Source organism: Macaca fascicularis, chromosome 15 (assembly GCF_037993035.2).
Source record: "Macaca fascicularis isolate 582-1 chromosome 15, T2T-MFA8v1.1".
NCBI lineage: Eukaryota > Metazoa > Chordata > Mammalia > Primates > Cercopithecidae > Macaca > Macaca fascicularis.
The window spans coordinates 112,722,345-112,739,746 of record NC_088389.1 but is presented as its reverse complement, the minus strand read 5'-3'; positions in this window follow the sequence as shown (position 1 = coordinate 112,739,746).

The following is a 17,402-nucleotide window of genomic DNA, read 5'->3' as shown; positions in this document are numbered from 1 at the left end:
CTCTATAACTCATAGAAGATATGATGTACCTGGCTGCCACCATTTTCCCTCTAAAGATTTAGACAGGATGCCAGATAGGCCCAGATGATCTCATATCACTCTTAAGAAAGCAAACTCCACTCAGCTTTTCTAGAGATGAAGACAGAGTGACTACTCTGCCTTCCATCCTGAGAAAGCCCGCTTAGGGAGACCCATGCTGTGTTCATGTTTGTTCAGGTGGCTTGATATTTGCCACAAGACATTCTTTCCCAAGCAGCCTCAAAAGACAACCTCCTACTTCTGTAAAATATGTGGATTGAGTTTCTTTGAATGAAAAGGCATAGCATATTCAACCCACTTAAGAGGAACTCCTAAGCCTTCCAATGTGGGGAAATTGTGTGTTACCCAAACCAGCCAAAGGATGCCACTCAAGCATAACCAGGAAAGTGGTTTCCCACTTGAATCCAACTAAGATTTCGGCTCTTTAGGGGATTGATTTATGCTTCCCTCAACCACAAAACTTAGGATAGAAGTTTCTTTTGCCAAGAAACAAAGAACATGTTCTGTATTCTTTATCAGTTCTCATAAGAGTTTTCCAATTCTCCTCACGCTGTGCTGAGAAAGAAAATAAAAATTATCCATGGCTTTGTAAAAATCTATTGCTTTTGGGAAATGTTCTTTTCTGACCAATATGAAAATCTCAGTCTCAGACTAGAACAGAGGAAAATTAAAGTGATATGTTTTTCTAATCCTACGATTTTAAGAAACAATGAGACACTCATGCTGTAGAAATTGTTAAATTTGTTCAAAATCCAAAAATAGTCTTACGAAAGCCTACAACCCTTTACAGATGTGCTGGGACCCACACTTCAAAGAGTTTGTTAATGAAGGACTAAAATGCCCAAATCCTTTAAGTAAAAGGATGGAATTTTATTTACATAGAGAATACCTCCCTTTTTTTCTTTTTGGCAGTATTTCAGGCCAATATTATGTTGGAGATTGAGCCCAGCAAGCTATAAATGAAGTTGAGCATGCATGTGGTTAGCTGTCTGCTAAAGAGGCTCATCATCAAAACAACAAAGCTTATCCCCTTTGAAATGAGGGGACAACTGTTCTTTCTGCTGCTTGCACACTTGTTTCTGTATCAGGATAATAAAAAAGTATAGTCATGTGTCATTTAGCAATGAGGGTACATTCTGGACAATGTGTTACGATGCAATATTGTCCTCTTACGAACACCATAGAGTATACTTACATAAACATAGAGGCTATAGCCTACAACACACCTGGGTTGTATGGTACAGCCTATTATTCCTAGGCTACAAACCTGTACAGCATGTTACTACACTGGATACTACAGGCAACTGTAACCCAGTGATAAATATTTGTGTATCTAAACTTACCTAAACATAGAGAAGGTACAGTAAAGATACAGTAAAAAAAAAATTTAGAAATGCTACACTTATACAGAGCACTTGCCATGAACCAAGCTTGCAGGACTAGAAGTTGCTCTGGGTGTATCAACAAGTGAATAAATGTGAAGGTCTAGGTGAGTAAATGCGAAATCTAGTAAATGTTACCGTACATTACTTGGGACTGTATAAACACTATACACTTAGGCTATACTATAAATTTATAAAGAAATATTTTTCTTTCTTCAATAATAAATTAATCTTAGTTGACTGTAACTCTTTTGCTTTGTAAATTTTTAATTATTTTAACTTTTTGACTCTTTTGTAATAACACTTAGCTTAAAACACAAACATTGTACAGCTGTACAAAAATATTTTCTTTATATCTTCATTCTATAAACTTTTTTCTCCTTTTAAAATGTTTAATTTTTTTTAACTTTTTAAACTTTTTTGATAAAAACAAAGACACACAAACACTAGCCTAGGCGCAAACTGGGTCAGGATCATCAATGTCACTGTGTTCCACCTCCACACCTTGTCCCACTGGAAGGTTTTCAGGGGAAATAATATGCATAGAGCTGTCATATCCTATAATAACAATGCCGTCTTATGGAATAGTTCCTGAAGGACCTGCCTGAGGCTATTTTACAAGTTAACTTTTTTTAATAAGTAGAAGAAGTACACTCTAAACAAAAGCATGGCCTAGTAAATACATAAACCAGTAACATAGTTGTTTATTATCATGGTCAAGTATTATGTACCGTACATAACTGTAGGTGCTAATCTCTTATATAACTGGCAGTGTGGCAGATTTGTTTACACCACCATCACCACAAACACATAAGTAATGTGTTTTGCTATGATATTTCAATGCCTTACAACATCACTAGGCAATAAAATTTTTCCAACTCCATTATAATCTTATGGGACCACCATTGTACATGCAGTAAGTTGTTGACAAAAATATCATTATGCAGCACATGACTGTAATCAAAAAGTCCAGAAATACTTGCCATTAGGCCATTTGAGGAGCTACTGGGGAAATTTTTCCAGGTTTTCAAGAATTGGTCAGAACTTAAACTTTTTCTTTGTTCTTTGACTCTGACAAGATTGGAGTTCTGGTTTATTGGCTGATGGCTTTAATTTTGACCTCAAGTAAGCCTCATTCAAACACTGCCTTTATTGTTTTCAGAGCACCCACTTTCCTTATATTTGAAAAAATGTGTGCATGTGTGCATATGTATGTATTTCACTTCAGGTATTTTCCTTTGGGATATTGTGCTAAAAGGAAAGAGATGATCACGTGACGTTTGGGGAACATTTGCTTCTTTGCTTTTAATTCTCCTGATACTCAACAGTGTGCTATTTATGCTCTACTAGAAATGAAGGCTTTTTAGCATTCTGCATGCATCGTACTGTATCCTCCTTATGACTTCAGCTTCCCCCAACTGCAACTCCTTACCTTAAAAAAATAATAATAATTCAAGATTCAGCGTAGATATTTCATCTTCCAGGAAGACCTGGAAGACCCTAATCCTCGCTCCCCCATTCACTGTCATAGACTGAGTTAGATTTCTCTCCTCTATGCTACCATGGAAATCTCCATCACTCTAACCCCAAACTTCCTGCACTATATACACCTGCATGTTGACTTGTTTGGCTTCCTCATTAAAGAGAATCATATCTCCAGTGCCTGGCAAAAAGTAGATAATATATGCCCATTTGTAAGAATTTGTGAACATTAAAAACTTAAGAATGATTTACCTTTGTCAGCTGAATGTCTTTGTAGACCACTTAGGTAAAAAAAAAAAAAAAAAAAAAAAAAAAAAACCTCTTTTTCCTAGGCTAAGCCAGAGCCATGGGAAGAGAAATATTTCATCTCCAGTTATAGACTGAGCTTTTCCTATAGCTAAAATGCCCTGAATGTTGATTTCTACACACAGTGCCTCTGGCACTTCTGAAAGAAACATTGTTCTTAAAGAGACTGAAGGGATTTAGACTTTCAGTGAACCACGATGCAGGCTGCCTCGGCTGGACTGTTGAGTCTATTTGCCTGACACCAGAGTCCAGTCCCCAGAATAAAGCAGATTAAAAGAAAATTAACCCTCATAATTGCTTCCCAAACAGATTTTATTGTCCACATGGGATTACACACAGGATGGCCAAGTTTCCCATGACCATAACCAATGGTCCTGAACTCTCCATCCTGGGCTTATGAGCACAAGTCAAGAATCCAAATCCCTTTTCTCTCAAGGGCTAATCCTTTTCAATGAGATGTTCACAGCCCTATGTTATTAATGTAGATTTAAAGAAAATAAAAAATGAAAAAATCACATTCTCAAGGAATTCAAGGTTGCATGACTAAGAAGGGAACTCAAGATTTTCATGCATAACTGAAGGTCCTGCCAGGTGTAGAATGTGTGCACATCGCTTATACCAATGGACATCTTAGATAAAGGAGATCATCTGGATTTACATTTAATAAAATGATCTTTCAGGGCACTAAAGCTACGACATGAGAAGCTATCACTGAGCTTTCAAAAGCCTACAATGGCCTGATTTAAAATCAAATGAAAAATTTCATTTCAGATCAGATTGGTAAAAATCTGGATACAGGCCAGAAAAAAAAGTAGCAAAACTTAAACGTATGAGCAGAAGTACTTAATCATGAAGTGGAGGTCCAGAAGGAATGTTAAAAGTCATTTACCTCTGCCTGTAGCCTCCAGTCCAACTCACTTTAACTCCCTCCGAGAGGTGAATGTGTAGACCAGCAGCTCCCAGACGAGAACAACCCTCCTCTAGATGGTGGGGCTCAGTTACTAAAACCGGTTCAAGAATCCACAAGAGCAGCAAATATTGGCTAGGGCTAAAAAACAGTCTGTCTTACACAAACACAAAATACTTTTTAACTATACTTAGATACTGACTTTAAAATGTTACTGATTTCCTAGCAGTTTTTCTTCCTCAGTGGTTTCTCAAGAAACAGACACTAAAAAGCAATACCATACTCAAGGTTGGAGGCATGGGACAAATGATATGTGAATTTCTTTAAAGTTAATTTTTTATAGAAGAGTAAGATCCATCCATGTAAACATCTAGGGCATTAAAATATTAGAAATCACTGTTCTATACATTTTTATCAATGATCCAGGAAACATTTGCACATTCTCTATATTTAGTTTATTCCAAAGGTTTAATTTTTCATGTGAGAAGGACTTCAAAAAGTCTATCTAGAAGCTGAAGGCCATTATCCTAAGTGAATTAATGCAGGAACAGAAAATCAAATGCTGCATGTTGTCACTTACAGGTGAGAGCAAAACATGGAGTACACATGGCACAAAGAAGGGAACAACAGACACCAGGGCCTACTTGAGGGTGGAGAGGGGGTGGAGGGTGAGAACTGAAAAACTACCTATCGAGTTATGTAGATTATCTGGGTCACAAAATTATCTGTACACCAACCCTGCCCCCAACACGTAGTTTACCCATGTAACAAACCTGCGCGTATACTCTTTGAACCTAAAATAAAAGTTGGAAAGTAATTTTAAAAAAGTCTATCGAGGCAGGGCGCGGTGGCTCACGCCTGTAATCCCAGCACTTTGGGAGGCCGAGGTGGGCGGATCACAACGTCTGGAGATCAAGACCATCCTAGCTAACACAGTGAAACCCCATCTCTATTAAAAATACAAAGAATTAGCCAGGCGAGGTGGGGGCACTTGTAGTCCCAGCTACTCGGGAGGCTGAGGCAGGAGAATGGCGTGAACCCGGGAGGCAGAGCTTGCAGTGAGCCGAGATGGCACCACTGCACTCCAGCCTGGGTGACAGAGCGAGACTCTGTCACAAAAAAATTAAAAATAAAATAAAATTTAAAAAGTCTATCTGAATCCTTCCTGCCACAATTTTACCTGGTCCTAATTTATTATTCTTCCTTTCTTAAACTGCAGGATGATTACCAAAGCTTCTCATGTAGTCAATGACTATTAACTTAGCCTCTATTCCAAGCTCCTCTTCTTGAGGCTAAAAAACTCAAATCTGACAGTTATATCTCAACATTTACTTTGCTATTCTGGAAAACAGCACGGTCCAATGGAACCTTCTGAAGTGATGAAAATATTGTTTCTGTGTGTCCAATAGGATAGCAGCTAGCCACATGTGAATACTGAGCACTTAAATTATGGCCAGTGAGACTGAGGAATTGAATTTTGAATTTAAATTTAATTTAATAAATTAAATTTAAAATAAATTTAACTTTAATTAATTTACATTCAAATTTAAATATAAACATATGGCTAGTGGCTACCGTATTGGACAATGTAGCTCTGGACATTATCCTTTTCCTAACTATCTTATTTAATTATAGTATCCCCAAATGCAGAAAATAGCTCAATAAGAACCTAATTGATTTCATACACTGTATTATTTAATTTTACACATAGCACCATGGTGCCAATGAGGCCAATGACATAAATTTAATGGCTGTGGGGACATATTAGCTTTACAAAGAAAGATAACTAAAATATAAACACAACCTAGTCTAATATAACAAGGCCTACACAAGAGAATGCAGCTCATAAAAAAATTGTATATCTTCTTGGAAAACAGTATATCCAAAGACCTCAGAAGTTCACCTTTCTAGGCAAAGACCTGCTTATTCCATCAATTGTATCTTAAATTATCTTAATTTGGTAACCCTCAGTATGTGATGTTTGATTCTTAGCTCCTTTTTTCTTATATACTTAAACAAAAACACGAAGAATTTATTTGATTGATACTGAGATTCTTTTTCCCACTTTAAGATAATTTGTCTTAATGGGTCCCCACTGAGTTGCCCAAAGACTGACTGCTGTGGAGTTTCATTCAAATAATAAATATTCTTATATTGACACTGAAGCATCACAAATCGTATTGTCAACTAGGTTTGAACCCACTTAACAGTAATCTAATTTAAACCACATTTTTCCAGAAATGCAGATACAGGAACAAATCTCTCTGTGAATTTGTATTAATACAATTTACATCCAGCACTGTTCCAGGTGCTGAAAGACAACTATAAGATGATATAAGACCCAATCCCCAATCTAAAATAACTTATACATTTCACACAAATAATCGGGAAGATGAGGAGGTCTCTCTTGTTTATCTCTTTTTCATATAATTACTCTATATTCCCTAAATTTACATTGATGAATCTTGTGGAATCTCTAAGTTCATGAGTCAAGTTTCATCGTGTGATAATTAATACCTGATCTTCTTAGTACTTCTAGTTTACTGAAATTCTATTGGTAAAGCCGGCTATGATATACCTGTAAATTATTTCTAGCCTCACCTGAGGGTATTATCATTACTCAATGTTAAATAAGCTTGTGATTGATTTTGTATTGTTTTCCTTAACATAAAAATTATTGTATTGAATAATAATCACAAAATATCTTTTAGATATAAATTTTGTAGACTAATAATAACTAACATTTTCCCAGCACCTTAAATTGTTCCAGTACTTTAAACAGTTCGCAAGATCTCACTTGACTTCAAATTATCCCAAGTGCTCTCATGGTCAATTTGCACATTACAAAACTACAGCTTAGAGGTAAAGATGACTGACTAGACACAGCCAGGAAACACCTCTCCCACTGAGAGAAACCAAAATGTTGAGTAAACCATCATACTTCAAACAGATCTTTTGAGACAAAATGCTGAAAGTCAATAGGAAGGTGATGTAGACAGTGAGATCAAAGAGGGAGGAAGCTAGGAAGCCTGCATGACATCACTAAGCACCAGGACCAGCTCTTGATCCCTAATAGGTACTAAAGAAGGGAAGAGTAAAAGAGCTCCAGGACGCAACACTCCTGCCACAGACCTCTGGGGTCCTAGCTACAAGAGATCCTACAACCTGAAAAGACATTTGAATTGGCACAGGGAACTGCTGGAGAATAGGCAGAGGCAGAGCTTGAACCTCCATGGAGCCCAGAAGGTTTAACATGCAGCTGCGGCAAAATGCAACTATATGTGCCTATCCCCAAGGCTCTCCATCTTGCTTTGAGTAACTGTAGCCCCTGCTGATTGCTGGGTCAGGAGAAACCAGGGCTGCCTTTACACAGGTCTGGAGAACATCTGACCTGTGTGCCCCCTTGTCAGCTGGCCCCTCCCAAGGTCCTGCCTGGGCACTCCTACAAGAGGGTGCACACAGCACGGCTTCCACTACCCTGAGTGTTTTGCCGGTGGCTTGGGAGCAATTCAGTGCCTCCAGCACAGGTGATACTCAACCCCAGGGGGCCAGAGGACAAAGTCAAAGGTCGGTTCGAATCCCCCAGGTTTCAGGCACACTGCCCATGGGTATCCAGCTGAGATGCGTGACCTCAGCCTAAGCAGGGAAGGAGCCCCCACTCTCAGAACACTGAGAAGAGTGAGGTGTGGGTTTGTGTGCCAGCACCAAAGCTTGGTGTCCCTCCCTCCACAAGATGGGTATAGCCTGTTGGGCAGTGTAGCTGCTACCTGAGGGAGCCCTCTGGCCTTGACCAGCCCAGAGATCTGGGCCCAGAAGGTTTGGGACAAAACTAGCTGGTCAGGCCTACTCCTGGGACAGACACCAGAAGGAGTCCCAGCTGGGGGAGCCTGAGCTAAGTGGTCCCTATAACTGTATTCTGGGCAAAAACCCCAGGCTGTAAGCGCCACACCAGCTGCACACCATTAGCCCCACCACCCTGCCCACCCTGTGGGCATCACCAGACCACCCACAGACATACCCCACAACATCCTCTGACTCTGCCAAGCTCAGATGACCAGAAAGTCCTGGGGACCTGCAAGTCTTCTGGTGGCCTAACCTTCAGCTCAGGCCTCCCTTAAGGGAGGGGAGAGTGCAGTCAACCAGGAGCACTTTGGGGTTCAGGAAATGCAGGCATAGCACCAGTGATTGGAGGCAGCTTCTCCAAGACCTGGGAATAAACTTGGTAAAGGGGTAATCCCCACTCCACCCATTTCCCACTTCGCAGAGCATTACTGTGAATGCACGGAAACACAAAGTGCACAGGGTTAAAAACCTATCTGCCAGCTCTTACTCTTAAGGGACATCTACCGGATCACAGCCTGAATTACACCATCAAACAAAAATAAATTCCTACAGCACGCATCGACTGTGAAACCCAATGCAGGAAACTAGCCACAACTAAGGAACCTATACAGAGCCTTAACCCTCTGAAAGCACTCAGAAATGAAGCCAATCAACTATACATGATATGCACTACAGTCAAACCCTCAAGGGAAAAAATAATAGAAAAACAAAAAAAGCCCCATCCAAATGACAGCAACTTCAAAAAGATAAAGAAATGCCAGCCCCCTAAGATGAAAAGAAACCAGTACAAGAACTCTAGCAATTCAAAAAGTCAAAACGTTTCCTTACCTCCAAAAGATCACATTAGCTCCCCAGCACTGGATCCTAACCAGACTGAAATGTCCGAAAGGGCAGACATTGACTTTAGAATCTGGATGACAAGGAAGCTCAATAAGATTCAAGAGAAAGTTAAAACCAAATTCAAAAAAGTAAGTAAAATGATTCAAGGGTTAAAACATAACATGGCCATTTTAAGGAAGAACAAAACTGAATTTCTGGAATTAAAAATTCACCACAGAAATTTCAAAATACAGTTGTAAGCCTTAACAATTGACTAGACCAAGCTGAGGAAAGATTACAGAGCTCAAAGACTGATGCTTCAGATCAACTGGGTCAGCCAAAATAAAGAAAAAATAATTTTTTTTTTTTTGAGACAAGAGTCTCTCTCAGGCTGGAGTGCAGTGGCACGATCTGGGCTCACTGCAAGCTCCGCCTCCTGGGTTCACGCCATTCTCCTGCCTCAGCCTCCCAACTAGCTGGGACTACAGGTGCCCGCCACCGCGCCCGGCTACTTTTTGTATTTTTAGTAGAGACGGGGTTTCACCGTGGTCTCGATCTCCTGACCTTGTGATCCGCCCGCCTTGGCCTCCCAAAGTGCTGGGATTATAGGTGTGAGCCACCGCGTCTGGCAGAAAAAATAATTTTTTAAATGAACAAAACCTCTGAGAAATATGCCATTATGTAAAGAAACTAAAGCAACAACTCGTTGGTATTCCTGAGAGAGGAGACAGAATAAACAACCTGGAAAACATATTTGAGATGTAGTCCATAAAACTCCTGAATCTTGCTAGAGAGGTAAGCATGCAAATTCAAGAAATTCAGAGAACCCCTGTGAGGTTAATTACTATACAAAATGACCATCCTCAGGACATATAGTCATCAACACTCCGAAGTCGACACAAAAGAAAAAATCTTAGTAGCTAGAGGAAAGCGTCAGATCAATTACAAAGAGAACTCAATCAGGCTAACAGCAGACTTCTCAGCAGAAACCTCACAACAGGAAGAGATCGGGGCCTATTTTTAGCATCCTTAAAGAAAAGAAATTCCAACCAAGAATTTCATATCCTGCCAAGTTAAGCTTCATAAGCAAAGGAGAAATCAGATCTTTTCCAGACAAGCAAACAGTGAAAGAATCCATTACTACTAGACTAGTCGTACAAGAAATTCTTCGAGGGAGTTCTAAACATTAAAACAGAATTATACCTGCTACCACGAAAGCACACATAAGCACATAGCCCAAAGTCTGTAAAAGCAACTACACAAGACTATAAAGCAGCCCGCTAACAACATCACAACAGGATCAAAACCTCATATATCAGTATTAACCTTGAACGTAAACACTCTAAACACTCCATTTAAAAAGCACACAATGGGCTGGGTGCAGTGGCTCACGCCTGTAATCCCAGCACTTTGGGAGGCCAAGGTGGGTGGATCATTAGTTCATGAGTTCAAGACCAGTCTGGCCAAGATGGTGAAACCCCATCTCTACTAAAAATACAAAAAATTAGCCGGGCGTAGTGGCAGGCACCTGTAATCCCAGCTACTTGGGATGCTGAGGCAGGAGAATCACTTGAACTCGGAGGGCAGAGGTTGCAGTGAGCCGAGATTGTGCCACTGCACTCCAGCATGGGCGACAGAGTGAGACACCATCTCAAAAAAAAAAAAAAAAAAAAAGCACAGTGGCAAGGTGGATAACAAAATAATACCCAACCGTCTGCTAACTTCAAGAGAACCACCTCACATGTAACAACACTAAGGCTCAAAGTAAAAGAATGGAGAAAGAGCTATCACACAAATGGAATACAAAGAGAAACAGGAGTTGCTATTCTTATATTACATAAAACAGACTTTAAACCAGCAACGGTAAAAAAAGGTCAAAGAAAGGCATTACATAACAAAAAAGGTTCAATTAAATGAGAAGACTTAACTATTTTAAATATACATGACCCCATCACTGAAGCACCAGATTCATGAAACAAGTACTTCTAGACCTATAAAAAGAAACAGCCACACAATAACAGTGCGGGACTTCAACAACTCATTGATACCATCAGACAGATCATCGAGGCAGAAAATTAACAAAGACTTCTAGACTCAAATTCAAAACTTGACCAACTGGACCCACAGATATCTACAGAATACTCTAACAACCAACCACATAATATACATTCTTCTTCTCTGTACATGTAACGTATTCTAAGATTGACCAGATGCTCAGCCATAAAGCAAGTATCAGTAAATTCAAAAAAAACTGAAATCATACAAAGAATACTCTTGGACCACAGTGGAATAAAAATAGAAATCAATATCACGATCTCAAAACTACTCAATTATATGAAATAAAACAATTTGTTCCTGAATGATGTTTGGGTAAACAACAAAATTAAGGCAGAAATCAAAAAATTCTTTTAAATAAAAATGGAAACAGAGACACAACATACCAAATCTCTGGGATAGAGCAAAAACAGTGTTAATGTGTCCAGAGCTGGTTCCTTCCAGTGGGTTCTTGGTCTGGCTAACTTCAAGAATGAAGCTGCAGACCTTCGCAGTGAGTGTTACAGCTCTTAAAGATGGCACAGACCCAAAGAGTGAGCAGCAGCAAGATTTATTGTGAAGAGCAAAAGAACAAAGCTTCCGCAGCGTGGAAGGAGACCAGAGCAGGTTGCTGCTGCAGCTGCGATGGCCAGCTTTTATGCCCTTATTTGTCCTTGCCCACATCCTGCTGATTGGTCCATTTTACAGAGTGCTGATTGGTCCATTTTACAGAGCGCTTATTGGTGCATTTACAATCCTTTAGCTGGACACAGAGCGCTGACTGGTGCATTTTTACAGAGTGCTGATGGGTGCATTTACATTCTTTTAGCTAGACACAGAGCACTGATTGGTGCATTTTTACAGAGTGTTGATTGGTGCATTTACAATCCTTTAGCTAGACAGAAAAGTTATCCAAGTCCCCACTCAACCCAGGAAGTCCAGCTGGCTTCACCTCTCATTAAGAGGAGTTAATAGTGCTAAATGCCTACATCAAGAAAGAAAGACCTCAAATTAACTATCTAACATCACACTTAGAAGAACTAGAAAAACAAGAACAAAGTAACCCCAAAGCTAAGAGAAAAAAAGAAAGAACTAAAATCAGAGCAGAACTGCATAAAATTGAGACCCAAATATCCACAAAAAGGACCAACAAAGCTCAAAGTTAGTTCTGTGAAAGGATAAGCAATAGCAACAGCCTGCTAGCTAGATTAACAAAGGAAAAAAAGAGAACCAAGTAAGCACAATCAGAAACAGCAAGGGTGACATCACAACCAATCCCACAGAAATACAGATCCTCAGAGACTATTATGAACATTTCTATGCATACAAACTAGAAAATGTAGAAGAAATGCATAAATTCCTAGAAACATGCAATCTCTCCAGATTGAATCAGGAAAAAATTGAAACCCTGAAGAGACCAATATTAAGTTACTAAATTCAATCAGTAATAAAAATCCAACCAACCAAAAAACCCTGGACGAGATGGATTCACAGTCGAATTCTACCAGACATACAAAGAAGAGCTGGTACCAATGCTAGTAAAACTATTCAAAAACATCGAGGAAGAGGGACTCCTCCCTAACTCATCCTAGGAAGCCAGCATCATCCTGATGCAAAATATGGCAAACACATGATGAAAAAAGAAAACTACAGGCCACTATCCCCAATGAACATAAATGCAAAAATCCTCAACAAAATACTAGCAAACCAAATCCAGCAGCAAATCAAAAAGTTAATTCATCATGATCAAGTAGGTTTTATTCTTGCAATGTAAGAATGGTTCAACATATGCAAATCAATAAACGTGATTCACTACATAAACACAATTAGAAGCAAAAACCATAAGATCATCTCAATAAATGCAGAAAATGCTTTTCATAAAATCTAACATCTCTTTATGATAAAAACCCTCAAAAAACCTGGCATCAAAAGAACATACCTTAAAAGAAGAAAAGCAATCTATGACAAATTCACAGGCAACATCATACTGAGAGGTGACAATGTGCTAGCAGCCCTCACTCTCAGCGCCTCCTCTGCCTCGACGTCCACCCTGGCGGTGCTTGAGGAGCCCTTCAGCCCACCACAGCACTGTGGGAGCTTCTCTCTGGGCCGGTTGAGGCCAGAGCCGCCTCCCTCTGCGGTGGAGGGAGAGGCACGGGCGGGAACTGGGGCTGAGCTGCGGTGCTGGCGGCCAGTGCGAGTTCCGGTAGGCGCAGGTGCAGGCGCAGGCTCGGTGGTCCCCCGCACACAGAGCCGCAGGCGGGAGCCCCCACCCCAGGGCAGTGAGGGGCTTAGCACCTGGGCCAGCAGCTGCGGAGGTTGTGCCGGGTGCCCCAGCAGCGCAGAACCGCCAGCGCTGCACTCAAATTCTCGCCAGGTTTAGCTGCCTCCCCGCAGGGCAGGGCTCCGGACCTGCAGCCGGCCAAGTCTGAGCTCCCCTGCTGCGTGGGCTCCCCTGCTGCGTGGGCTCCCCGGCAGCGGGAGCCTCCCTGATGGGCGCTGTCCGCTGCTCCATGGTGCCTGGTCCCATGGACAGCCCAAGGGCTGAGGAGTGCAGGCACAGCTCCGGACTGGTGGGCAGCTCCGCCTGCAGCCAGGATGCAGGATCCACTGGGTGAAGCCAGCTGGTCTCCTGAGCCAGATGGGGACTTGGAGGACTTCTATGTCTAGCTAGAGGATCGTAAATACACCAATCAGCACTCTGTGTCTAGCTCAGGGTTTCTAAATACACCAATCAGTACTCTGTGTCTAGCTCAAGGTTTGTAAACACACCAATCAGCACTCTGTGTCTAGCTCAACACACTGTCAAAACGGACCAATCAGCTCTCTGTAAAATAGACCAATCAGCTCTCTGTAAAATGTCCAATCAGCAGGATGTGGGTGGGGTCAGATAAGGGAATAAAAGCTGGAGCCAGCAGTGGCAACCCGCTGGGTCCCCTTCCACACTATGAAAGCTTTGTTCTTTTGCTCTTTGCAATAAATCTTGCTGCTGCCCACTCTTTGGGTCCACGCTGCCTTTATGAGCTGTAACACTCACCGCGAAGGTCTGTAGCTTCACTCCTGACAGCGAGACCACAAACCCACCAGAAGGAAGAAGCTCCAGACACATCTCAACGTCTGAAGGAACAAACTCTGGACACACCATCTTTAAGAACTGTAACATTCACCGCGAGGGTCCGCGGCTTCATTCTTGAAGTCAGTGAGACCAAGAACCCACCAATTCCGGACACAATACTGCATTGGAAAAAGGTGGAAACATTTCCCTTAAGAACAGAACAAGATGGGGATGCCCACTCTCATCACAGACACAGAGACCAATGGAACAGACTAGAAAACCCAGGAATAAAGCTGCACTCCTACAGCCATCTGATCTTTGACAAAGTCAACAGTAACAAGCAATGAGGAAATGGCCCCCTATTTGATAAGTGGTGTGAGGATAGTTGGCTAACCATATGCAGAAGAATAAAACTGGACCCTTACCTTCCACCATATAAAAAACTGACTCAAGATGTATTAAAAATTATAAGACCTCAAATTATAAGAATCCCAGAAGAAAACCTAGGAAACACTATTCTGGACATTGGTCTTGAGAAAGAATTGATGACTAAGTCCTCAAAAGCAATTGTAACGAAACCAAAAAATAACAAGTAGGACCTAATTAAACTAAAGAGCTTCTGTACAGCAAAAGAAACTATCAACAGAGTAAACAGACTATCTACAGAATAGGAGAAAATATTTGCAAACTATGCATTCAATGAAGGTCTAATATCCAGAATCTATAAGGAACTTAAACAAATCAACAAGCAAAAAAAACAAATAACCCCATTAAAAAGTGGGCAAAAGACACAGACACGTCTCAAAAGAACACTTAAAAGCAGCCAAAACAAAAATATGAAAAAATACTCAACATTGTTAATCAGCAGAGAAATGCAAATCAAAACCACAATGAGATACCAGTCAGAATGGCTATTATTAAAAAGTCAAAAAATAATAGATGTTGGTGAGGCTGCAGATAAAAGGGAACACATATGCACTGTTGGTGGGAATGTAAATTAGTTCAGCCACTGTGGAAAGCAGTTTGGAGATTTCTCAAAGACTTAAACAGAACTACCATTCGACCCAGAAATCTCATTCCAAAGGAAAAGAAATCATTCTACCAAAAAAACACGTGCACTTGTATGTTCCTCACAGCACTATTCACAAGAGCAAACACATGGAATCAATGTAGGTACCCATCAACAGTGGACTGGATGATGAAAATGGATACGTATACACCATGTAATACTACACAGCCATAAAAAAGAATGAAATCATGTCCTTTGCAGCAACATGGATGCAGCTGGAGGCCATTATCCTAAGTAAAATAAGGCAGAAACAGAAAACCAATTACTGCATGTTCTCACTTATAAGTGAGAGCTAAACACTGGATACTCACGGACATAAAGATGGGAACAATAGATACTGGGGACTACTGGAGAGGGGGAGGGAGGCAGAGGGGATAAGTGTTGAAAGATTAACTACTGGGTTCTATACTGACTACCTGGATGACTGCATCATCTGTATCCCAAACTAGCATCATGCAATATGCCCATATAACAAACCCGTGAATCTAAAATAAATAAATAAAATAAAATAGCCCCTGAATCTAAAATAAAAGTTGAAAACAATTGTATATAAATAAAAAAGATATAAAGTGACTTTCTCAAGAGATCACATGTAAATTATGATCTAGAACAATGCTTCCCATGTTGTCTCTAGTGGGTCTCAGTTTACCACAAAATAGGTGACCATGTATACTCTTCTTATAATTGCTAAAAGCATATTACCATATTTAAAGCTCTGAAAAGTCTTGGACTTAAAAAAAATTGTTTAAGTTTCTTAAGTCAACACTCTCCAAACTTATTTACCTGCAGAATTTTTTATTTTTTAAAATACCATTTATTGTTCTGTCAAATACCCTTTTAAAAATAAAAATATTAAGCTAGGAATATGTCCTTAAAATATCAAAGATGATAGAAATATTAGATGACTGAATAAAAGTTCTCAATGCCAACATACTTGGAGTGGAAGCCTACATGTAATCCCACTTTCTAAATGCCCTCCTTTATAAATATCCTCAGCTATTGTATTTGTGTTGTGCCTGTGGTAGAGGAATAATGCTAAAATGTTGTTCCACTAATGCTTAACAAGAACTATTACAAGTATGAATTTGTTTCTAAATATGAAGGCCAAGAATCTAAAATGAAATTGCAATTATGTAAGTGGTATCTACCGTCTTGAATACTGATCTGACAGATCCTCTCTACAAGACCACATTCTCAAAGCTCCAGGCCTTCTTTGAGACTAGAAGCTGAGCCTCCCAGGTATTCCTAGAGGGTCTATCGGATGGAGAGCCTTTGCTTCAAGCAGAACCAGTCGACACCTACATCTACTCACTTCCTCCAGGCATTCAGGCATCTTCCTTGCCATTATTAACTTCCCAGGTCAGTCCTGTTAATGTCAGTCCTGTTTGTGTTCATAAAAACAGCAAACTCAGACTACCTAAAGTCCTTGGATGATCTCAAGACATGCCACTTCCTAAGTCAGCCCTCTGCCAGGCACAGTGGTTCATGTCTGTAATTCCAATACTTTGGGAGGCAGAGGTGGGATGATCGCTTCAGGCCAGGAGTTTGAGACCAGCGTAGGCAACATAGTGAGTTTTTTGTCTCTACAAAAAACTAAAAAATTAGCCAGGTATGGTGGCGCATGCCTGTAGTCCCAGCTACTCGGGAGGCTGAGGCAGGAGGATCTGATGACCTATGAGCTATGTGCTATGATTGCACCACTGCACTCCAGCTGGGCAACAGAGCAAGACCCTGTCTTTAAAACAAATAAACAAAAAAATCCTAAGTCAGCAATTGAGAAAAAAGTGGCAAAGGAGCCACTAAATGGCACATCCTTTCAAGAAAGGTTGTTGAAGCAAAGCAAGGCACAGAACAGTGAGGGTAATGTAGAAGCTGGCACAGAATGCTTGTGCTTAAGGACAGGCATAACTTAAAGCAAGTGACTGTAGCCTCCAATAAGAGAAGTGCTCCAGCCTGGCTCTCCCCTACTTCATTCCAATTTCAGCTTTATCACTTCATGAGAACTGTCCCATGGTAGAAGTAAGACCTTTGAATCTGCCAGTAATACTTCATCAGATCTGTCCTCTGCAGTCAGCTAGTGACTTCCTATATCTCACTTTCAGTTTGTAGCCCTTGTACCTTAGCTTAATTGGCCCTGCATTTGCCTCTACTGCCCTCTCTTCCTGACAGACCTATCTTGTCCTGGGCCTCAGTTTCTCAGCTTTTAGAAACTTTAATCATTCTTTGAGGCTTGGCTCAGTAGCAGTCAGAATTAGTCTTTCCCTCCTTGGTTTCCCTCCCCTGTCTCCATGAGCTCCATTCTTCTATAGAGAGCAAAATTAAGGGCTGGGCCAGTTGGGTGGTAGCCCAGAGTAACAATCTATAGGAGGGGTTTTCATTGAAATAAAATGGTACCATGGTACCCACATGCAATTCCATAAATAGCTGAAAATATACACATATAAATTGACCTTAAAAATACGAAAA